The sequence below is a fragment of the Megascapheus bottae genome, chromosome 12 (genome assembly GCF_031878675.1).
Source record: "Megascapheus bottae isolate mThoBot1 chromosome 12, mThoBot2.hap1, whole genome shotgun sequence".
NCBI classification, from domain to species: domain Eukaryota; kingdom Metazoa; phylum Chordata; class Mammalia; order Rodentia; family Geomyidae; genus Megascapheus; species Megascapheus bottae.
Window position 1 is genome coordinate 30,900,393 of NC_143520.1, and position 20,800 is coordinate 30,921,192.

General features: G+C 36.1%; 1 long non-coding RNA gene across 1 annotated transcript in view; it reads left to right on the plus strand.

Annotated features, from left to right (window-relative positions):
* The first annotated feature begins 863 nt into the window (after positions 1-863).
* LOC150056399 (uncharacterized) overlaps positions 864-20,800 on the plus strand; it is a 47,493-nt gene continuing 27,556 nt past the window's right edge. The window contains exon 1 of the long non-coding RNA XR_016537319.1: positions 864-914. This is a non-coding gene — a long non-coding RNA (uncharacterized LOC150056399). The remainder of the gene's footprint in view (positions 915-20,800) is intronic.

Consider the following 20,800-nt stretch of genomic DNA (forward strand, 5'->3'; position numbering starts at 1 on the left):
CCATATTTCAAGAAGGTATACTGTCATGAGATTGACTTCCAAATGAAAATGAAGTGATTCCTCTCTGAATCACACTCAATTAATAATTTCTTGTTTTTTTTTTTTTTTTTTTTTTTTTTTTTTTTGCCAGTCCTGGGCTTGAGCTCAGGGCCTGAACACTGGCCTTGGACTTTCTCAAGGCTAGAGCTCTACCACTTGAGCCTCAGCATCACTTCCGGCTTTTTTCTATGTATGTGGTACCAAGGAATCGAACCCGGGTCTTCATGCATGCTAGGCAAACACTTTAACCACTAGGCCAAACTCCCGGCCCCTCAATTAATAATTTCTTATGTATTTGTTACTGCCTCATATTACAGATTTTGCAACAAATCCTCTCTCTACTACACAGTAGGCACTGTCAACATGTTTCTTGTTCTCCATCTCCCTTTACCATGCCCCCCACAGTGGGCTACATCACAATGTATTCTTTTCTATTCCTCAAGCCTTAGTTATCATGTTTCCTCTGGGACTTTACAGCAATAAAGAATTTAGAAAATGATTAAGCTCCTTCTCTCAGACCTCAATGCAATTATGACAAACATGCTATCGTTTGAATGTTATTGTGATGAAGTCCCAAGCATATCACTCAAATTATAAGTCTAATCAAAGTGTCTCTTCAACTTTTTGGTAACTCTGTCAATAAGGTTTCTGTTCATGTGACAAAATACATGAGAAACTTAGCTTAAAGGAGGAAATGTATGTTTGGCACTTGGTTTAAGAAGTTTGTTTCTTGTAGGGCTTTGGGTGCTAGAGCTAAGAAGATGCTTTAATGACATTTCGGAGGGAGAAGAAGAAAGAGAGAGAAGGGGAGAGGAAGAGGAAGAGGGAGAAGAAGAGGAAGAGGGAGAGAAAGAAAACAAGATATGCCTTTGAAGGTACATTCTTAATGCCATTTCTAATGCTCTACTTCCTCTACCAGCCCACCTTGCTCTAAAGAGTTTCCATGACCTCTCAACTGTTCCTTGAATGGAAAGTTCATCAATGGATTCATCACTTGGTGAGATTAGAGGCCATTGTCCTGTTATCATTCAAAGCCCTGACCTCTGAACACTATATTGAAGACCAGTCTTTCAGTACACAAGATTTTTGAGCAATGTGAAAGAGCTAAGCCTTTAAACAACATTTTTTGAGGAAAGCCAGTCTCCAGTAATTCCTGTAACCCTGGCTATTCCACAGGCTGAAAGATGAAGATTGTGATTCAAAGCCAGCCCAGGTAGAAGAGTCCATAAGACTCATCTTCAGATAGCCAGCAAGAAGCCAGAAGTGGTGCTCTGTTTCAAGTGGTAGAGTGCCTTGAGCAGAAAAGCTAAGAGCTGTGTCAGGTGTTCAGCCTCAGCAATGGCACAGAAAACAGACAAAAAACTATGGAGGACTTTTTTTATTTTACCAATCTTTTTTTGTCATGATAATAATACAAATAGACTACTTTAGGATATTTAATTCATTTAAAACTGACCTTCATAAATCCAGTGTATGCTAAATAGTATACCAGGGCAAATGTTACCATTTTCCCAAATGGTAATTCTATAAAATTCATTCAGATATTTTAAATTGTGTGATTCTACTCCTTCTAAATTGTTTGATTATTATTTTATGGTCTAGTGTATATTTTGTCCTGCAACATGTTCTAAGTAAAGCTATGTTATTATTCGTGAGTTGAATGTTTATATCATACTCTAGGCTGCTTATGTCATTTGGTTTATAGCACTTGGTTCAAGACTTGTTCCCTAGATATTTTCCAAAATCTTTCTATGCATAATGATAATAGGAAAATGAATTTCCTGCTGTCTTTTTCCATTTCTCTTTCAGTGTAGTTAATCTTGCTACATTTATTTTGCTGATCTGCTCATAATTATATATTTTAACAATCATATTTTCTGATGGATTGACCCTTTTATCATTATATAATGTCTTTATTTAGCTGTCATTTATTCTTAGTATTTATTAAATGGTAACATTTTCTTTAAATTCTATTTTTATCTACTATTATAATTACTCCAGGTATTTTGATTTTTATTTATATACTATACCATTTCCATCCTTTTCTGCACAGTATTTATGCAACTGAACCAATGTGTGTGTATTGTAGGTACATAGACTTTACATGAGGAATCCCACACCTCATTTTCTCCTGTGTCACTTGCTCACATCTGTTCCAGCCCCAGCGCCCAAAACTGTGGCTGATATACCAGTGATGCAATCAACACACATTTGTGAAAAGTCAAAGTTAGCCTAAGGTATCTAGCAACAGTTAAATTCAATGGCTTATTGTTACACAAAATACAAAGTCTCTACTTCTATACTCTCAAAAATCACAGGCAACTCATATGGACAAGTATTAATAAGTTTAAAAAAACATACAGAAATTGTTTTGCAGAATCCAAAGTAAAGACTTCTAATAAACTGTTTCACTAAAAGCACTGAGAGCATTGTCAAAATAAACTTTTATTTCAGAATTCAACAAATGAACTAGTTTTGTGGCAACCTAAGGATAGTTCACTTGAGAAAATGGGCTAAATCTTGGCAGAAAGTAGATTAACAGTATTCTTTTACTTCACCTATTTAAATCTCTCATGCCCAGGTTCCATGGTAGTATTTAAAACCAGAGCAAAGTCCCAGAGGTAGATTTCTCCCACAATAAGACTTCTTATGTTGAGTAAATGTTGATGGAATGACATTAATGAGAGAATGATTACAATGGGCCCAGAGATAAAGCTGGATGCCAGTGGGTTTTTTTTTTTTGTCAATTTAGACTTTCTTCTGGGAGTGATGGAAAGTTTTAAGAACATTTCTCATTTTTAAACTTTTAAAAATTATTAAATGGTTAGTGCTAGCACTTAACTCATGACCCATACTTGAAGGGAAATAGTTCATCACCTATGTTTGTGAATTCATTTATTTTTTGGATAGGCTCCCATGGTTTTTTGCTTTAGACTGTAGTTTTATTACCTATACCTTCTGAGTAGCTGAGATGGCAGGCATGTGCCTTCATGATAGACTTATTCGTTTCATTGACTTGCTGCCCAGGCCATCTTCAGACTACATTTCTCCTGATTTCCAGTTACTAATTACATATGACAACAGACATGTGCTGCCACACTTGTTGTTTTAGAAGCTATGAGGGGGCAAATGGCATGTTTGGATTTATGTGCTAGTAGGATTGCTTTATGTTTATGTTTTAGTGGTTCACAATTTTCAGCTTCATCACTTTCTTACTTTAGCATACTTTTCCAAAGAAAATTTATTTTACATGTTCAAAGAGTTAGCTCAATGGCTTATGATTGTAATCCCAAGAGAGGGAGGCAGAGATCAGGATAATTGTGGTTCCAGGCCAGCCTGGACAAAAAAGTTAGGCCCTATTTCAACCAATAAAAATCTAGGAGTGGTGACATCCATCTGTCATCCTAGCTAAAGGGGTTAAGAATAAACAGGATTGTGATCCAGTCAAGCTTTGTGAAAAACTAGAAAACTCTACCTCTCCCCCAATAAAAAAGAGCCTAAGTTCAACTCAAATATGGCCCAAGATGGAAAAAGAAAGCAGAGAAACACGATACTGGTTAGAAACACCACATTGTGTAAAAGGATTTTAATTAAGACGTCATTATGTTTTTCATATTAATTTATGGAAATTGTCTTTTAGAAAACACTCATAGAATAAACCAGAGTACTTAGAATATCTTACAACAGAGTAATACTTATTTGTAAGTAGCAGTTTATTTATAAAGGCCAATTATCTCCCCTTTGGTGTTTGAATTTGGAGGAGAAATGATGAATCCTGAAATACATTAGTAATCAGATAGTATCTTTAATATCATTGCTACTTAGCTATAATAATGGTAACATTGTGTTTTTCTATATCTTTTGCTTCAATTACATGTTGAAAAAACTCGTCTTTCACAACAAACTCGAACAAGTTAGCAGAAACTGAGCTCTGAGGAATTTGACAAATAGTCTTCCTAATTTAATCCTTAATCAATTTTCTCTAATACTCCTACCACTTATTCCAACTTTTTAATAGCTAATTAATTTCTGAAAATATACATCTAAAGCAATGACAATGATCCACTTTCAATGAAGAGGTCTGTAGGGGTGTCATTGCTATCTTTCCTAAGCCTACCTCATGTGGTAGCTGTGAATCACATATTTGAATATAATTATATTAGAGAACACAGATTAATTTGTTGCACATATTCAGAGCTAGAATTTTGGGGTAAATGTGATGCAAATTTATGTAAATTGGAATACATGTTTATGTAAAACAACATGTGATTATGCATCCCTAAATTTACAAGAAAGATTCTGCTAGTCTTCTCTTAAAAGGTAGGGGAAATACAAATACATTCACAATCCCAGTTTGGATGGGGATTCTTGCTAGGATGGTTTGTCTGGCAGACAGAAAGGCTCTCCTGTGCCATGGCATTGGTGGAGGATTCTGTTTCCTTTGATGAAACATGGTTTTCAGCTTTAGTTTCAGAGGATGCTGCCAATTTTATTTCCCCTTCTCTACTTTCCTTTATTTCTGTGATGAAAGATCCTGATTTCTACTAAGAAATTTAAGATGGTTTTGTGAGTTGTGATTCTGTTTTATAAATAAATATACATTGGTGGAGGACACTGCATTTGCCTTTTGGTAATGAGCTGCCACAAAGAGAATGGCATAGGCCCAACTATCTGACAAACATCTTCTCATTCTTTTATGAAATGCACAGGGCTGAGGTTTGTTTTCTACCACTACAATGAGCACAGTTTAATATTTTGCTCAAACAAGTACTCCTCTAAGAATGACTAGGGTACAATTGCTAATAGTGCCAGTCTGAAGCCCTATTTCAGGAAATCTGTGAACCATGGCTAATTCTATGGGTGCTTTCCCCTCCCTTTATCATATTCATGGTTCCATTTCTTTATTATTATTCTTTAAATTTTAGTCTCACAATATTTATTAAGATATTTTCTGAAATTCTTAGATGAGAATACATAGCATTTATTTTAATAATGAGTTATATAATTTCCTTGCCTAATATATAGTTTTGCACAATTGTTGAATTGGTTAAATGGAAGGTTTTGATTGAGTTTTATGTTTGTTTCCTCATGGAGCAGGATGGAAAGGGCAAGGGAAAGTTAGGAGAAGAATTTGGAGAGAGTAAGATTGTCCCATTGTGCCTAGCAATTGCTAAACATTATGTTCTTCCTTGGAATCTAACAATCCAATACTTGTTTTGGTTAGCATTCTGCATTGTTATTTAAGAATAATCATTACATTTTCTCACTTCTGAAGCCACCAAAATTTTAACTTTCATGATGAAATAGAAATAGTCTGGGGCTGGGAGTTTGGCCTAGTAATAGAGTGCTTGGCTAGCATGCATGAAGACCTAGGTACGATTCCTCAGTACTACATACATAAAAAAATGCTGGAAGTGGTGCTGAAGCTCAAGTGGTAGAGCTCTAGCCTTGAGAAAGTCCAAGGATAGGGCTTAGGCCCTAAACTCAAGCCCAGGACTGGCCAAAAAAAAAAATAGTCTGAATGTTGCTCAGATTAGCATCTGAGAGGGAGGAGAAAGGTCACTCATGAATGGAATCAAATTCTGATTACTTTGCAAAATAGGAAACAATTCAAGTTTTAAGCCACACATTGCTGATTTTATGTGTGGGAACAAGAGAGACAGGAAGATGCTTAGAATGCTGGAGAAAGCTATGTGCCTGACAGTGTCATAAAATTCTCTTTGTATTCTAAGAAAAAAAAAAAAGAAAGTTTGACATTGGAAATAACCCAAAATTTTGTGCAACAACTTGTTATTATTTATGCACCTTAAGGGGTTATCTTTGACTTTTTTGATATGAATGATTTTTAGCAACAATTTTCCTTAAGAAATCATAAATGAATTGCCCTGAAGTCAGCAATTAGATTAACTCTTTAGTATTCAGTGTTAATCTCTGTGTGGAAGGTCCCAGGAGCACAAGGGTGATCTCTGTTACAGGGAAGGGAAGGTGTTGCAAAGATGTTGACAAGTGCTCTTGGGAAGGTTCCAACTTAGCTCCCCCTTTCCTTTGACAACAACAGCAATGCCCAGCTAGTTCACACTGGCAACTTCCCGGTCATGGGTCATCTTCCTTTGCTTTAGTGTTGCTGTCCACTGCTGAAATTCTTTTTAAACACATTTCACAAATGCATAATCTGAAGAGAGTCAAAATCCTCACATCAAGCATAATGTTTTTAGTGTCTGATGAGATGGTCTAGGGTCAGAAAATGATTCATATTAAGTAAGACTGAAGTGGATAAATTCACTATCATGGCATTATAATTTGGGGCCCTGAAGGTGAATGACTGAAAATCTGTCTAGTCATGATGGCTGAGTGTCAGTCTAATTATCATACCTCATCTCTTCCTATGTACTTACCCTACTAGCTCAGTCATTCAGACTAGTCCAAGACATTAAGTCTTTGCCTGACTCAAATTCTGCCTTACTGTGGTGCTGACTCCTAGTCTGCTTCATTCTAGAGGCTAATCTGTGCTCTTCCTTCATTTCTACTCCATTCCAAGTTTGCATGTCTTACTTATCTTTCAGTGCAGAAAGCTTCTACCCGGGCTTTGCTCATCACAGACAAATAATAGAGCATGTTTTCAAATGTGTAATTCCAAGAGAAAAAGTCTTAACTTAAATCATTTGGAGGAGTGGAGAGTTGAATTCAGGGTTTCATTCTTGCTAAGCAGACTCTCTACTACTTGAATTACACTTTCAGAATCTTTCACTTTTTCTTTTCAGATAAAGTTTTGTAGGTTTTCCTGGGAGACTAGTGCTACTACCTCTATTTCCTGTACAACTGGTATTTATAGGAGTGTATCATCATTCTGTCTTTAAAAACTCCTTACATAGTTAAATAGGATGAAACATAACTTTTGCTATTTTTCATATATTTTTATTGTAATTAATAAAGGGTTACATTATATTCACCAGATAGAAGGTACATTACTTCACATACATTGATACCCTTTTTCATGTCTTGGTCCCTATTTCCCTCCCCACATCCCCGCCCCTCATCTTTTTAAAGGAGGTTTTATTCAGACAGTTTTGTTTCATTTTACTCCCTGGGGCAAGCAAGTAGGGAGAAATGGGCTTTGATCATCTGTTAGTTCATATCTACATACCTATGTCTAATCTGTCCTATCTATCTATCTATCTATCTATCTATCTATCTATCTATCTATTCATCCATCTCTATCTGTCCATCTTTCTACTGTCTTCTATCTATATGTAGGTTTTATTTCAAGCACAGTGCATAAAAGTGTGGCATTTTACAAGAAGGCAGTGTGAATATGATGAAATGTTCAAATTTGAAAAGAGAAGAAATAAAATCTATGCTATGTGTATTTTGAAGAGAAGATTATAAACTAGTAACTATTTAGGAGAGGGGTTAATTATATTCTAGAAAAGCTTTATAGTGGAATACAATGTCTTAATATATGAAAAGATCTTAATTCCATAGGCACTTAGAAAAAGGAACTTTGTCCTCTTCCTTTGGGTAAGCTAATTTTCCCTTACATTGGATGACACCAAAGGGCGGTCATGATTTTTTTCTGGTCACATTCCGATTAAAAAAATGTTCTTTAGGAAATTTTGGTTGGGATTTAATTTTAATAATTGAAAACATTTTCAGTGTCAAAATTCTGCTATGTAGGGAATTAAAAATACTTCTCTTCCATTACACAGTCTGAGTACGTGTAGTGGGAGAAATGTGGTCAACTGTCTCCTTTGCAATAGTCTAATAATCTCCCAAATGTTTATTTACAGCTCTCAAATCATTCTCTCTGTCTCTGTCTCTGTTCTTTCTCTCTCCCTCTGTCTCTGTCTCTCTGTCTGTCTCTCTGTCTCTGTCTGTCCCCATCTCTCTCTCTCTTTCCCTCTTTCTCTCCATCTCCTCCATACATGAAATATTTTTCTGTAGTAATAGATGCTGGAATTTACTTCAACTTTAAATCTCTTTGGGACAGTAAGTATTTGAGGGAAAGTATTGGTGTTCTGAGCAAATGAGGATTACATGCAAATACTAAAAGGCAGTCATCGGGCCATTAGCTTATTCCTAACAAATGAAAGAAGAATAGGAAAAATCTAACAGTTTCATAATCCATGAATCTTATACTATAATTTCTCAGCATCATTTCTTTTGTGTGTGTGTGGGGGGGGGGTCATAGAACTTGAACTAGGCCTGGGCACTGTCCTAGAGCTCCTCAGATCAAGGCTACCACCCTACCCCTGGACCTGGGCACTGTGGCTGAGCTCTTCAGCACAAGGCTACCACCCTACCCTTGAGCCAAGCCCCACTTCCTGTTTTCTAGAGGTTAATTGGAGATAAGAGTCTCAGATCCTTTTGTGCCCAGGCTGTTTTTGAACCTTGATTCTCAGATCTCAGCCTCCTGAGTAGATAGGATTACAGGCATGAGCCATTGTGCCCGGCTTAACATTAAATTTAAAAAATATGAGATATCAAGAGACAAGGGAGTAAGAAACACATGATTTTAGATAAAAAATGTAAAAGAACACAAAATGAATTGCATAAGTTGTACAAAATTCTGGTTGTTCCAAACAGCATAAAGTCATAAAATTATTCATATATAATAGAAACCAAAAGTAAACCAAGATGGCAAATTCCTGGTGAAATTCCATCAGGACCCATGAAGTTCCTTTACCATCTTTCTGTTTTTCCCCACTTTACCCAGTGACTTCCTGTGTTTAAAATTCCTGACTGTGCAAAATGCTCTGAATGGAGGGAGATTAGCATGTTACTTTGTGTGATTATAAGGCATGGTAAAAGAGTATAAATAATTAGATAACTGCAAATCACAGTTTTCTAAAATCTTTTTTCATTCCTGAATGTTGCTTAAACAAAAGGAAATAGGGCATAATGAAGATTTTGTGGGATTTTCAATAATCTGTGAGGTGACTACAAAAGTTGTCATATTTTTGCAATTTTTACCCTTTGTTCTGTGTTTATAATTTATAATGTTAAAGGACCTTACAAATGCTAATCAAGTATTCTACCACCAAACTATACCCCCAGCCCAACAGTCATTATTTTTATCCACAGGGTTGCTTCACCATATATTAGACCTTTTCCAGTGTACTTAATTTGAATGTTCTTGTCCTGCAGGAAGATATATTATTAGCACTGAGCAGGAGGGAGTTTGGCAACATAGAAGCTTGATAGATTTTAGCATGGAGGACAGTATAAAGTCTGATAGCAAGTAAGTTCAGAGTGCATGTAAGAAGCAGCACTGGAAGCTTTAATGAGACGGAAACAGAACAGCTCATAAAAATTGTCAAGCACTGGCTGGATAAAAAAATATTTTTAATCCAGAGTGAGTCAGTTTCAGGACTTTGAAATTATAATTTGGCCTGGAGCAAATGAAATACGGATTCAGTTCCCCGCAATCATGATGAATTTTGCCACCTGTACAAGTGATGGGTTTTCTTCAGTGTTTCCTGAAATTATTATTTGGCACAGTTATCCTGTGAAATGAAGAGGAGAAAAAAGAAAACAAACAAACAAAAATTTCTTCTTTCTTGTATATTATGTTTTCACTTCTCTACATAGAATTAATTTGAGGATTTCATTTACTGCTGAATACAATCCCACTATTTCAGCCAGAAACTTCCCATCTGACCAAAAACAATTGCAAATATGCTAAACTCACATTAATGAAAAGTCATTCTTTACATAGCTTACATCTACATAAGATGACAAGTCATTCACCAGATAAAGCGTTCTTTGTCTGTTCCAAACAATATGCCAGCTCTTCCACACACACACACACAAATGCCATTCTAATCTGAACTGAATGCATTTTCAACAAATGCTGTATTCAGGACCAAAACCAAAAGAGGCCATCTGTTAGGAAGGCCAAAAGCCCATTGTGTGGCTTGTCAGTCCAGTCTGTTATGGAAATGGTCACTCTCAATCTGTTTACAATTTCCAAGTGCATACTGAGAATTAATCTAACCTCTACTGAATGACTTCTGTTAAATGTGCTATTAACAATCCAATTTACCCTGGCATCCTCTAAAATGTGTTCGGGGTAGTTAGGTACACCAGTGTGGTGATAAGCTAAAAGTTCAAAACTTTACAGTTTAAGCACTGTGAGCATTTGTCCCAATTTTAACCAGGGCTGACATGCCCTGGGATTAGAAGAACCTTAACGACTGACCCCTTATGTGAGCAAGGCAAAGGGAACAAATAGTGACCATGACATCACCGTGCACATCTGGTTGTACATCTTCTTATTAGAGAGAAATTTATAGAGGTTAGATGTGAGAGTGAAATCAAAGTAAGATGAGAAATTAGCTCAATTACTGCATGTAGACATACAAGCAACTTTAAAGCTTAGGAAGTATGGTACAATTTTCATTATGATTACGACGACACGTTTATTTCTTGTCATTTACATCACCATAGGACTGTTAGCAAAATTTCCACTCACTATTTAACCTTATTTTTCTGTTTTTTTTTTACAGCTAATTCATGAAATACTTTGAAATAACTTAAACCACTTTGGTATTTTATTTCTATGTCTGTTTCCTAACCTTGTCATTTTCAATGACAATGAGATGAAACTGTACTTATTCATGCTGTTCATTAGACTGTTTGAAAAATGGTACATTTCAAGAAAATTATTTTACCATTAAGCAAAATGGTTTGTAGTAGTATAATCATTAGATTAGTAAGTCAGAAAAAGATACACTTGATCCCAAAATTAATTTGGTGTTAATATGCTGATATATAGACAACCTCAGTCCTTGCATCTGGAGAAAGAAATATCTATGAAAAATGTGAACATAAGTAAAGGTGATAGGAAAGTTTATTTAAAAATATGACAAGTTAGCTGCTGGTGGCTCTTGCCTGTAATCATAGCTACTCAGGAGGTTGAGGTCTGCGGATTACAGTTCAAGGGCAACAAAGTATGCATGTCAGACTTGGAATAATAACTCAAGTGCTAGGGTTGAACAATAAATCTCAGTTCCTAGGCCAAGAGAGGGAGAGAAAGGGAAGAAGGGGGGAAGGGAATAAAAGGACAGGGGAGGGGAGAGGGAGGGCAAGAAACAGGCAGAAAGACAGACTACAGAGAGACAGAAATAGAGACCCATAGACAGAGAGAGATACAGAGACAGAGAAAGATAGAGACTGAGAGAGAAAGATGGAGAGAAAGCACATCACATAGACATGCCACAAGGAAGATGGCAGCACATTCACCCATATTGGCTATTTAGCTGCATCTTCCCCTTTACAGAAGTAAGTTAGCCTTGAGTTACATTCTGTGAATTGAATTTCTTTGAAGATGGTTTTCTGATTGGTAGGTCTTCCTTTTGTTTCCTATAAGATAGTGATGCCAAAACTTTACTGTCACATCCTTATTTCCTCATTCTTTATATTTTTACTTTCTTATGCTTGTGTAGTTCCCTTCTCCCATTTTTCTGTCTAGCAAATTTTGATTTATCAGTTTATCCTGCCATCAGCTAGGCAATTACTCCTCATTTTCTGATTTTCTACTAACTCCTTAACAATATTATCACTTTGTGTGAGCTGAAATTTCAGTTGGGCTACTAACCTGAAATAAAATGTAAAATATATTTATGAGGTCCATCTGTTGTTCAAACTTTATGGGTTTTTTTTGTTTTTTGTTTTTTTTTTGCTAGTTCTGGGCCTTGAACTCAAGGCCTGAGCACTGTCCCTGGGCTTTCTCAAAGCTAGAGCTCTACCACTTGAGCCACAACCCCACTTTCAGGTTTTCCTATGTATGTGGTATGGAGGAATCAAACCCGGGTCTTCCTGTATGCTAGGCAAGCGCTCTACCACTAGGCTGAATTCCTGGCCCATTTTATGCTTTTCATCCAAAAAAAATCGTGAATGTTTTGATAAGAGCCTAGACTAACATTCCAACTATTCAATTGTTTCTCCTCCTTGAGCAATTTAAATTTCTCTTGCAAAACTCAATATTTACATAGTTACAGTTATTTGGCCTTGTTTACATTTTTTATTTCTTTGCTTGATCATAGCACTTATTTGACAGAGATCTTAATATGAATATTATTTTTTAAGAATTTCTCAGTTGGCTTAAATTCTAATTCTGACCCCCTTTTAAAGCTTTATTACTTCCACAAATATGTAAACTCATGGTGTCATTAGCTGATTTATTGAGTATTATAACAACTACTACTAAATGATAATAATAATCTAATCTGAAATTATTTCACAACCAGCAAAGAAGATTTCCACTAATGTCCCTTGCCCACACAATATTTAGGAAATATAATGGGCATACTTCTGGCAATAAAAATGTAGGGGTTTGGGCCAGGAGTTTGACCTAGTGGTAGAGTGCTTGCCTAGCATGCATGAAGACCCAGGTTCGATTCCTCGGTACTCCATATACATAGCAAAAAAAAAATGTAGGGGTGGCCATGGGGGAACCTATTCTCTGGAAGGTAGTTGTATTGTGTGTCACACCATTATGGTTTAGCTTTCAGCAAGAACACCCATCAATCAAGTACTCATCAGTTTAGAAAGAGAAGAAAATGCTTCCAGCAAGATGCATCTTTGCTTTGAACCTAGGTTTCTGAAAGATGTGATTTTGACACTAGCCCATCCCCATAGCAATCCTTCTCCAGTTTTCCCTTTCTACAATATGAGGGAACAGTGGGACCTGGTGGTGAGTTGCTTCCCAGGTTTTCCCTCCAGGGCTCCTGGGCCCTTCTTATGAAGCTTTCCATCAAAGTCTGGTTTTCAATGAACCTCTGAGAAGTTAGATTTAGAATAAGTCCAAGCAGCAGACTTCCTCAATAACTTACCTACTACCAGAGTCCTGGTTGTGCTCATTCTAATGAACTTGCCATCAGTCTGACTGGGCAGGTGTGGTGTTTTGTTTTTCTTCCTGAAGCAAGTTTAACCTCAGCCTTAAGGGTAATGGCCACATGGCCATTCCTTATATATGCAACAGATTATCTCTTAAGTTCTCCCTAGATAATTCTCTATGCTCTCAATTTTAATAATACTTCACAATACACTTTTCCTGTTCAAATTGCATGGGTGTTTTTTTATTTTTTTATTTTCTTATTAGATATAGAACATCTAGTTTTCCCTAGCTTTTATTAAAATCACTAATGAGAATCAGAAGGTCTTCTGAAATCTTAGGAGGACAGTAAAAGATGAGTAAGAATCCCATCAAATTTCAAGTATTTGTTTATTGGCTAGTGAATTACAATAATAGGGAACTAATTTAGGTACCAATTCAGAAAAGATACTCAAATTTTAAAATTAGAATAACCATTAACATTACTATGTTCTAGAGTTTTTATATTGCTATAAAGAACCTTTGTAAACATGGCAAGACTGTTACAAATGAATCTATTGGTATTTTATGGAGCTTACCTATACCCGTAAATCACCATTAAAATTTAGAAAGAAGTTACATGGGTTTTAAAATTTATAAAATGCTATTTGTGAACCCCTGGATATAATTTTTAGTAAATAAAATGAGTCATAAAATACCTCAGATTAAAAATATATTTCTCTAATTTTTTTGAACAGCGACTTATGTGCAGGGGGACTTCCAGGACTTTATATATGCTAATCAAATGCTCTAGCATTGAGCTGCATTCTTAACACTTTCCTTTTCTGAAAAAAGCAAATCAGTGCTTGACTGGTGTGTGTGTGTGTGTGTGTGTGTGTGTGTGTGTGTGTGTGTGTGTGTGTGTGTGCCTGCCAGTCAATCCTGGGGCTTGAACTCAGAACCTAGGTGTTGTACCTGAGATTTGTGCTCAAAATTAGCACTCTGCCAATTGAGCCATGCTTTGCTTTCAGGTTTTTTTGGTGATTAATTGGAGATAGGAGGCCCATGCCTTTATTTGTTTATCTGAAATAGGACAGTGAAGGGGGACAAACAAACAGAATGATTGGAAGGGGGTAGGAGGAGGGAAATGGGGACAAAACATAAGAAGGGGTATGAATGTGTGAGAAGTAATGCGCCTACTTCCTGCAGAATGTAACTGTAACCCCTCTATACATTATCCTGACAATAAAAAAGAAAACAAAAATATTTTGGTGAAAATAAATAAAATATACAATACCAACGAGAGAGAGAGAGAGAGAGAGAGAGAGAGAGAGAGAGAGAGAGAGAGAGAGAGAGAGAGAGAGAGAGAGAGAGAGAGAGGGACCCATGGATTATACTGCTTGGTCTAGCTTTGGACCACAATCCTTAAATCTTACCCTTGTGAGTAGGTAGGGTTAAAGGTGCGAACTACTGGCATCCAGCCCTGACTCACATTTTCCATGAAGACAATTGTCCCTGTCTCAGTGAATATTTCTAATATCACTCACTGTGTTATAAGACTTGTATCCCCCTTTTCTAATAAAGATATTAACTAATGTATCATATGGAATGATATGATCACAGTCCAGACTGGTGCTTTTCAGCAGCTGATAGGTAAAGTTAGCATTTGTTTCTTTGTGAGAACCTTGAGGTGATGGGGGTTCCATTTATGGGCCATTTCTGTCTGCTGCACCAAAGCAATATTTTTTTGATATTTCTTTATTGTAATTAATAAAATGGTTACATGATATTTGCCAGATAGAAGGTGCATTAATTCACATACATTGATACCCTTTCACATGTCTTGGTCCCAATTACCCTCCCCCCACCCCTCTCATCTCGTTTTCCCCCCTTCCCTATCCAATTTCAAATAACCAAATACAAATAAATCCAATATATCAGATAACAAAGTGAGATTCTGTAACAATATGAGATAACCAAGGGACAGCAAAAGAACTGAGAGATAACATAGTACATTAAGGACACCAATCACTTATTATATGGCTTTTGTTTCTATATCCTAGAGGTCCTTTCAATTAGCGTCATACTATATGGCCTTATGTATCAAGGTTTTGCTCTATTGCAAATCTCTGCTAGGAGAGCCCAAGGTTTCTACTGATTATGACAAATGAGGGAAACCATTGAGCCTATGTTCCTTTGAGTCTGGCTTACTTCACTTAATATGACTTTTTCTAAGTCTTTCCATTTCTTAACAAATGGGGCGATGTCATTCTTTCTGACAGCAGCATAGAATTCCATTGTGTACAAATACCACATCTTGTTGATCCACTCATCAACTGAGGGACATATAGGTTGGTTCCATATCTTTGCTATGGTAAACAGTGCTGCAATGAACATTGTTGTGCTAGTGGATTTAGTATGTCCTTGTTTCTGGATGATTGGGTAAATGCCAAGTAGTGGAATTGCTGCGTCATAGGGGAGCTCTATGTTTAGCCTTTTGAGGCACTGCCATACTGCTTTCCATAGTGGTTGAACGAGTTTGCACTCCCACCAACAGTGTAGTAGTGATCCCTCTTGGCCACATCCTCTCCAGCATCTGTTCTTATTAGTTTTCCTGATCCTAGCCATTCTAACTGGAATGAGGTGGAATCTTAGAGTTGTTTTGATTTGCATTCTTTGACACCCTGCACTAGAATTAACTCAAAATGCATCAAAGACCTTGAGGTAAAAGCTGACACACTGAAAATTTTACAAGAAGGCATAGGAGATACACTAGGCCTCCTTGGCACAGGTGGAAACTTTCTTAATAAGGACCTAGAATCACAACAAATCAGAGAAAGGCTGGATAAGTGGGACTGCATTAAACTGCAGAGGTTTTGTATGGCAAAGGACATAGCTAGTAAATTAATTAGGAAGCCTACAGAGTGTAAGAAGATCTTCACCAACCATAAAACGGACAAAGGCCCCATATCTAAAATATATCAACAGCTCAAAAAATTGAATCACTCCAAAACTAATCTCCAAAGAAACCACCATTCCATTAAAACATGGGCCAAAGACTTAAAGAGAGTCTTCTCTGAAGAAGAAACAAAAATGGCCTATAGACACATGAAGAAATGCTCAACATCTTTGGTCATAAAGCAATATTTTTCATATTTGAGAGGTGAACAGAGTGGTGTTATAAGTGAGTGCTTCTCACTTATAGGATCCCTTCTGTTATTTCTTTTTTCATTTTTCATTTTTTATTTTGTATTATGGTGTTTACATAATTTTGCCTTCAACTACTGTTATGTACATTATTTAAGAAAAAAGTAATGTTTAATTCACTGTAATATGACTTCTTACTCCTACTATGCCATGAACGTATCTTTCAGGGATGCTTCTTTTGAATTTTGTATTGCCAGTTACAAAGGAAATTTGTTTAGCCCTAAATTCAAATACATGTTACCTTTCTGGGGGAGTTTCAATTTAATTTTATTGTTGTTTCTCTGTTTAGAATATGTAATTTTTATTTGGCTGTATACACAAACTGTTATCTTTGCCTCTCAGAAAATGAACAATTATATGCCTAGGAAGAAGGTTCTATAAATTTATCACTTTTGAACATCGAACCTATATGCTTTTTAAAATTTTCTGATAAGTCTGGCATGATTTTGGTCTTCATTTCATCAATATTTTTCTTCTTCATTTAAAAATTATCCTTAAGATATTGTGCAGAGGACATGCCATTCACCATGTAAGTTTATGACTCCAACACATGTTGATCATTGTCACTGTTTTCATAATACTGTCCCATCTTTGCCAATCCCATGCATCTTCCTAGCTTTCCTAGTTTCATACATACCTTGAATATTATAACTGCTCCATCCCATACTTCCTCTCCTCATTCATTTAACTTTCTTCTTGACCTTATCATCCTAATGACATCACAATCTCAAGTCTCTTGGCATTTGTTTTGTTAAACAGTAAGATAATGGTGAAAGAAATGTCACCATTAGAATCTTCCCCGTCATATACTACCCTTGAGTTAATATATTTGTGTATATATGCACATGATGCCACAAGTGTTTACATACATATTTCAAATTGAGATGTAACTTTCACACATGAGGAAAATGTATGTACTTTTTCTCCCTGAGAATGACTTTTTTATTTCACTTATCATAGTTTTCTTTCCAGCTATATCCATTTCCCTTAAAATGACATATAATATTCCTCATGACTAAGTAAAATTCTGTCTCACATTTCTTTGATTTATTTGTCCATTGAAGGGTACCTAGAGTGTTCCCATCGTTCGGCTAGGGTAAATCGTGTACCACTGAACATTTGTGCAAGTGGCCTCACTATTTCCTGGCTTGTAATCTTCTAGATAAATGACGAAGAGTGGCATTGTGGATCATACGTGTTTAGTTTTATGAAACATTCCCAAATTGCATTCCCTAGTAGCTGTACCAATTTACATACCTACTCAACATGTACTATAATTCCTTTACTCCAATATCCATGGTTTGTATTCTTGATGATGACCATTCTTACTAGGATGAAGTCTGTTTTCTACAGATTTCAGTTATCTGGTTGCCAAGTGTTTCATTCATCTCTAAAAATTATCATTTGTTCATATCTAAAACATCCTTTGATTGTGTTCTTTGGGACATGTGTTTTCAGATTCTCTTCTGTATTCCATGTTTTTATTATCAAGTTTGTTTTGTGGTTCTAAAAGAGAATATATTACATAAAGTAACATAAGGAAGAGATATTCCTTCCTTCCTTCCTTCCTTCCTTCCTTCCTTCCTTCCTTCCTCCTCTTCCTTCCTCTTTTCCTCCCCCCCCTCTCTCTCTCCCCCTTCCCTCCCTCCCTCCTTCCCCCCTCTCTCTTTCTCTCTTTCTCTTTCTCCCTCTCTGTCTCTTTCTCCCTCTCTCTCTCTTTCTCTCTCTGTCTTTCCCTCTTTCTTTCTTTCTTTCTTTCTTTCTTTCTTTCTTTCTTTCTTTCTTTCTTTCTTTCTTTCTTTCTTTCTTTCTTTCTTTCTTTCTTTCCATCCCAGGGCTTGGACTAAGGACTGTCCTTGAGCTTTCTCAAGGCTCGAGCTCTACCACTTGAGCAATAGCACCACTTCTGGTACAGAAGTACATAATAGGCTGGCACTCTTACCACTAGGCAAAACTCTCCACCAAGATATTTCTTTCTTGTAATTCTGTAGGCAGGACGTTTGCATTACCTTATCCAATGAGGACAGACACAAAATAAGAAAACACGCATGCCTGACAGAAGAAAGGGTGTAAATTATACTCAAGTTCTAGTGTAATTAGTGTTAATACATCCATGATGGCTGAGCCTCCATGATCTATCACATCTCAAACATTCCATTTTCTAATTAAGCCTCATTTAGTGTAAACTTTCCAATGCTTTCAATATGGGTATGCTTATATTCTGCTTTCCTAAGAACACATACTTGTTACTTTTTAGTTGCTATTTTAAATTAAATAATATGTTAATGTGCTTAATTTTTAATTGGTTTGCAATAATTTTAAAAGGCTAGGAGTATGTCTTTTAATCTGTACTTGTTCTTATTTCCAGTATAGTAACTGGTAGTGTGTATTCAATAGACACATGCATAATTTCCATGAATTCAAGGTGACAGTGTGATTCTCCTTTCTTTTTTTAAATTTAATTTTATTGTCAGAGTGATGTACAGAGGGGTTACAGTTACATATGTAAGGTAACAAGTTTCTAATTGACATACTCCCTCCATCCCTCCCTTCCTCTTCTCTTTCCTTCCTGCTTGCTTGCCTTCCTTCCTTCCTTTCTTCCTTCCTTCCTTCCTTCCTTCCTTCCTTCCTTCCTTCCTTCCTTCCTTCCTTCCTTCTTTCTTCCTTCCTTCCTTTCTTCCTTTCTTTTTTTCTTCTTTTTATTTGTGCCAGTCTTGTGGCTTTAATTCATGATGTAGAAATTGTTTCTTTTTCTTTACCACTTGAATCACAGCTCCATTTCTTTACTGCCTGGGCTTGTTTTGAACCTAGGTTCTGAGATCTGACTTGTGAGTAGTGAGGATTACAGGTGTGTGCCACTAATGCCTGACTTTATTTACTTTTTTAAATTTGTTTTTTTGTAAGTACATTGTTTTTCTTAGGTGGTTGCACTGTGATTAGAATTTGACAAGTTTTTGAGTTGAGGATGTACCTCAGTGGTAAAGCATTTGCCTAGCATGTGTGAGGTCCTGAGTTTAATCCCTAGTACTGGAGTTGGGGGAGGAAAGAAAGAAAAAGAAAACAAAGAATGTGGTGAGTTGTGGATACTTGACATCATTATTTAAAAATAAGGAGGTGATACAAATGTATTGGATTGACATGGCAATTTTACTATTATTAGCTGTGTATTACTGTATATATACGGCCATTTGTGTTCCTGAATTTATGCATCAGTGTATGTTTTGTCTCTGCCTCAATCAGCCTTTCACACTTTCATTGAGTAATGAGAATGGACTGTTGTTCATCCTCTAAACATTCATAAACTGGTTTTTCAAAATTTTGTGATTTCTTTCCACTAATGAAAATTTTGATACTATTTAATCAAAGTTAATTTAAAAATGTGTCATTATGTAATTGTGTCTTGGGCCACTGTAAGTTTGATTCTGGCCATGGGTGAAATTAAAAGCAAGATTTTTCATTAGTTTTAGTGATACCAGATTATTGTGAGGCCTATCTGTTACAAAATGAGCTTAGTCATTTAGATTAGCTTTAAAGTTGTAAAAAAGCTTCATGTGAATGATTGAAGGAATTTCAGAAGGCCCCAGCAACAACTTGCACCTTTCTTATTTTTTGTCAGTCATAGGTATTTAATTCAGGACATGGGCACTATCCCTGAGATTTTGCTTTTTATTTTTTATTTTTTTGAGATGTAAGACTCATTTTAGTTATTTTTTATTAAAGAATTTATTAACATTGATTTTTACATCATATTTCAAATGACATGTTTAACAAATGAGTGTTCAAGAATGGAATCTCTATATACAATCACTGGCACTTAGTTTTTAGAACATAATCAAAATTAGGCTAAGGGTTTGTATATCATAGATACATATTAATTTATGAAATAAAACATTGTGTCTATAGAGTTGCCGGGGCCTACCGGCAGCAAATTGGGATTCCTGAAATAGGGGGCAGGGACTGGAAAAAATAGAATAGAGACAAACACATCGGGTCCGGGAGGTCTGCAGCCCAGGTAAAAACTGCAGCCTCGTTTATTGTCAACTCCAGGCTTATATCCCTTCTTGAAACCAGGGAACTTCCAGGTGTTACATTCATATGGTAAATCTCAGGTCATTTAAACAGAATAAGGCCAGAAAACAATAAGACAATAAAGCCATTGTCTGATGCAAATCAAGGTACAGTTTGATTCCACTCTGGCTCCCAACATAGAGTCATAGGTTTTTATGTCTATGTAGTTATGTTTATATTTCCAATACCATGTCCATAGACTTGGGTATGCAAATATTGACTCCTCTCTCTTTTACTGTTTCATTTTATTTTTTAAATTTTGTTTTGTTGTTGGGAGATTTATAGAGAGGGGTTACAATTGCATTCATCAAATAGTGGGTACATTAATTTTCTAAGATTGATTTTTCTCCCACTTTCCCTTAGCCATCCCTTCCCACTGATCTTATTTATCCCTTACCTCCCCCTTTTCAAATAAACAAATAAATATATAAAAACTATATCAGGTACCAAAGTCAGATATAGTAACAACATGAGGTAACATTGCCCCATTTGTAAGGAAATGGAAAGACTTGACAAAAAATCATATTAAGTAAACCAGACTCAAAGACACATAGCCTCCATGGTTTCCCTCATTTGTAACAATTAGTATTCACTTAAGATTTTCCCAATGGAGGATCATAATAACCCAAAAATTAAGTACATATGTCCATTCAGGATGAGGCTAAGAGAAAT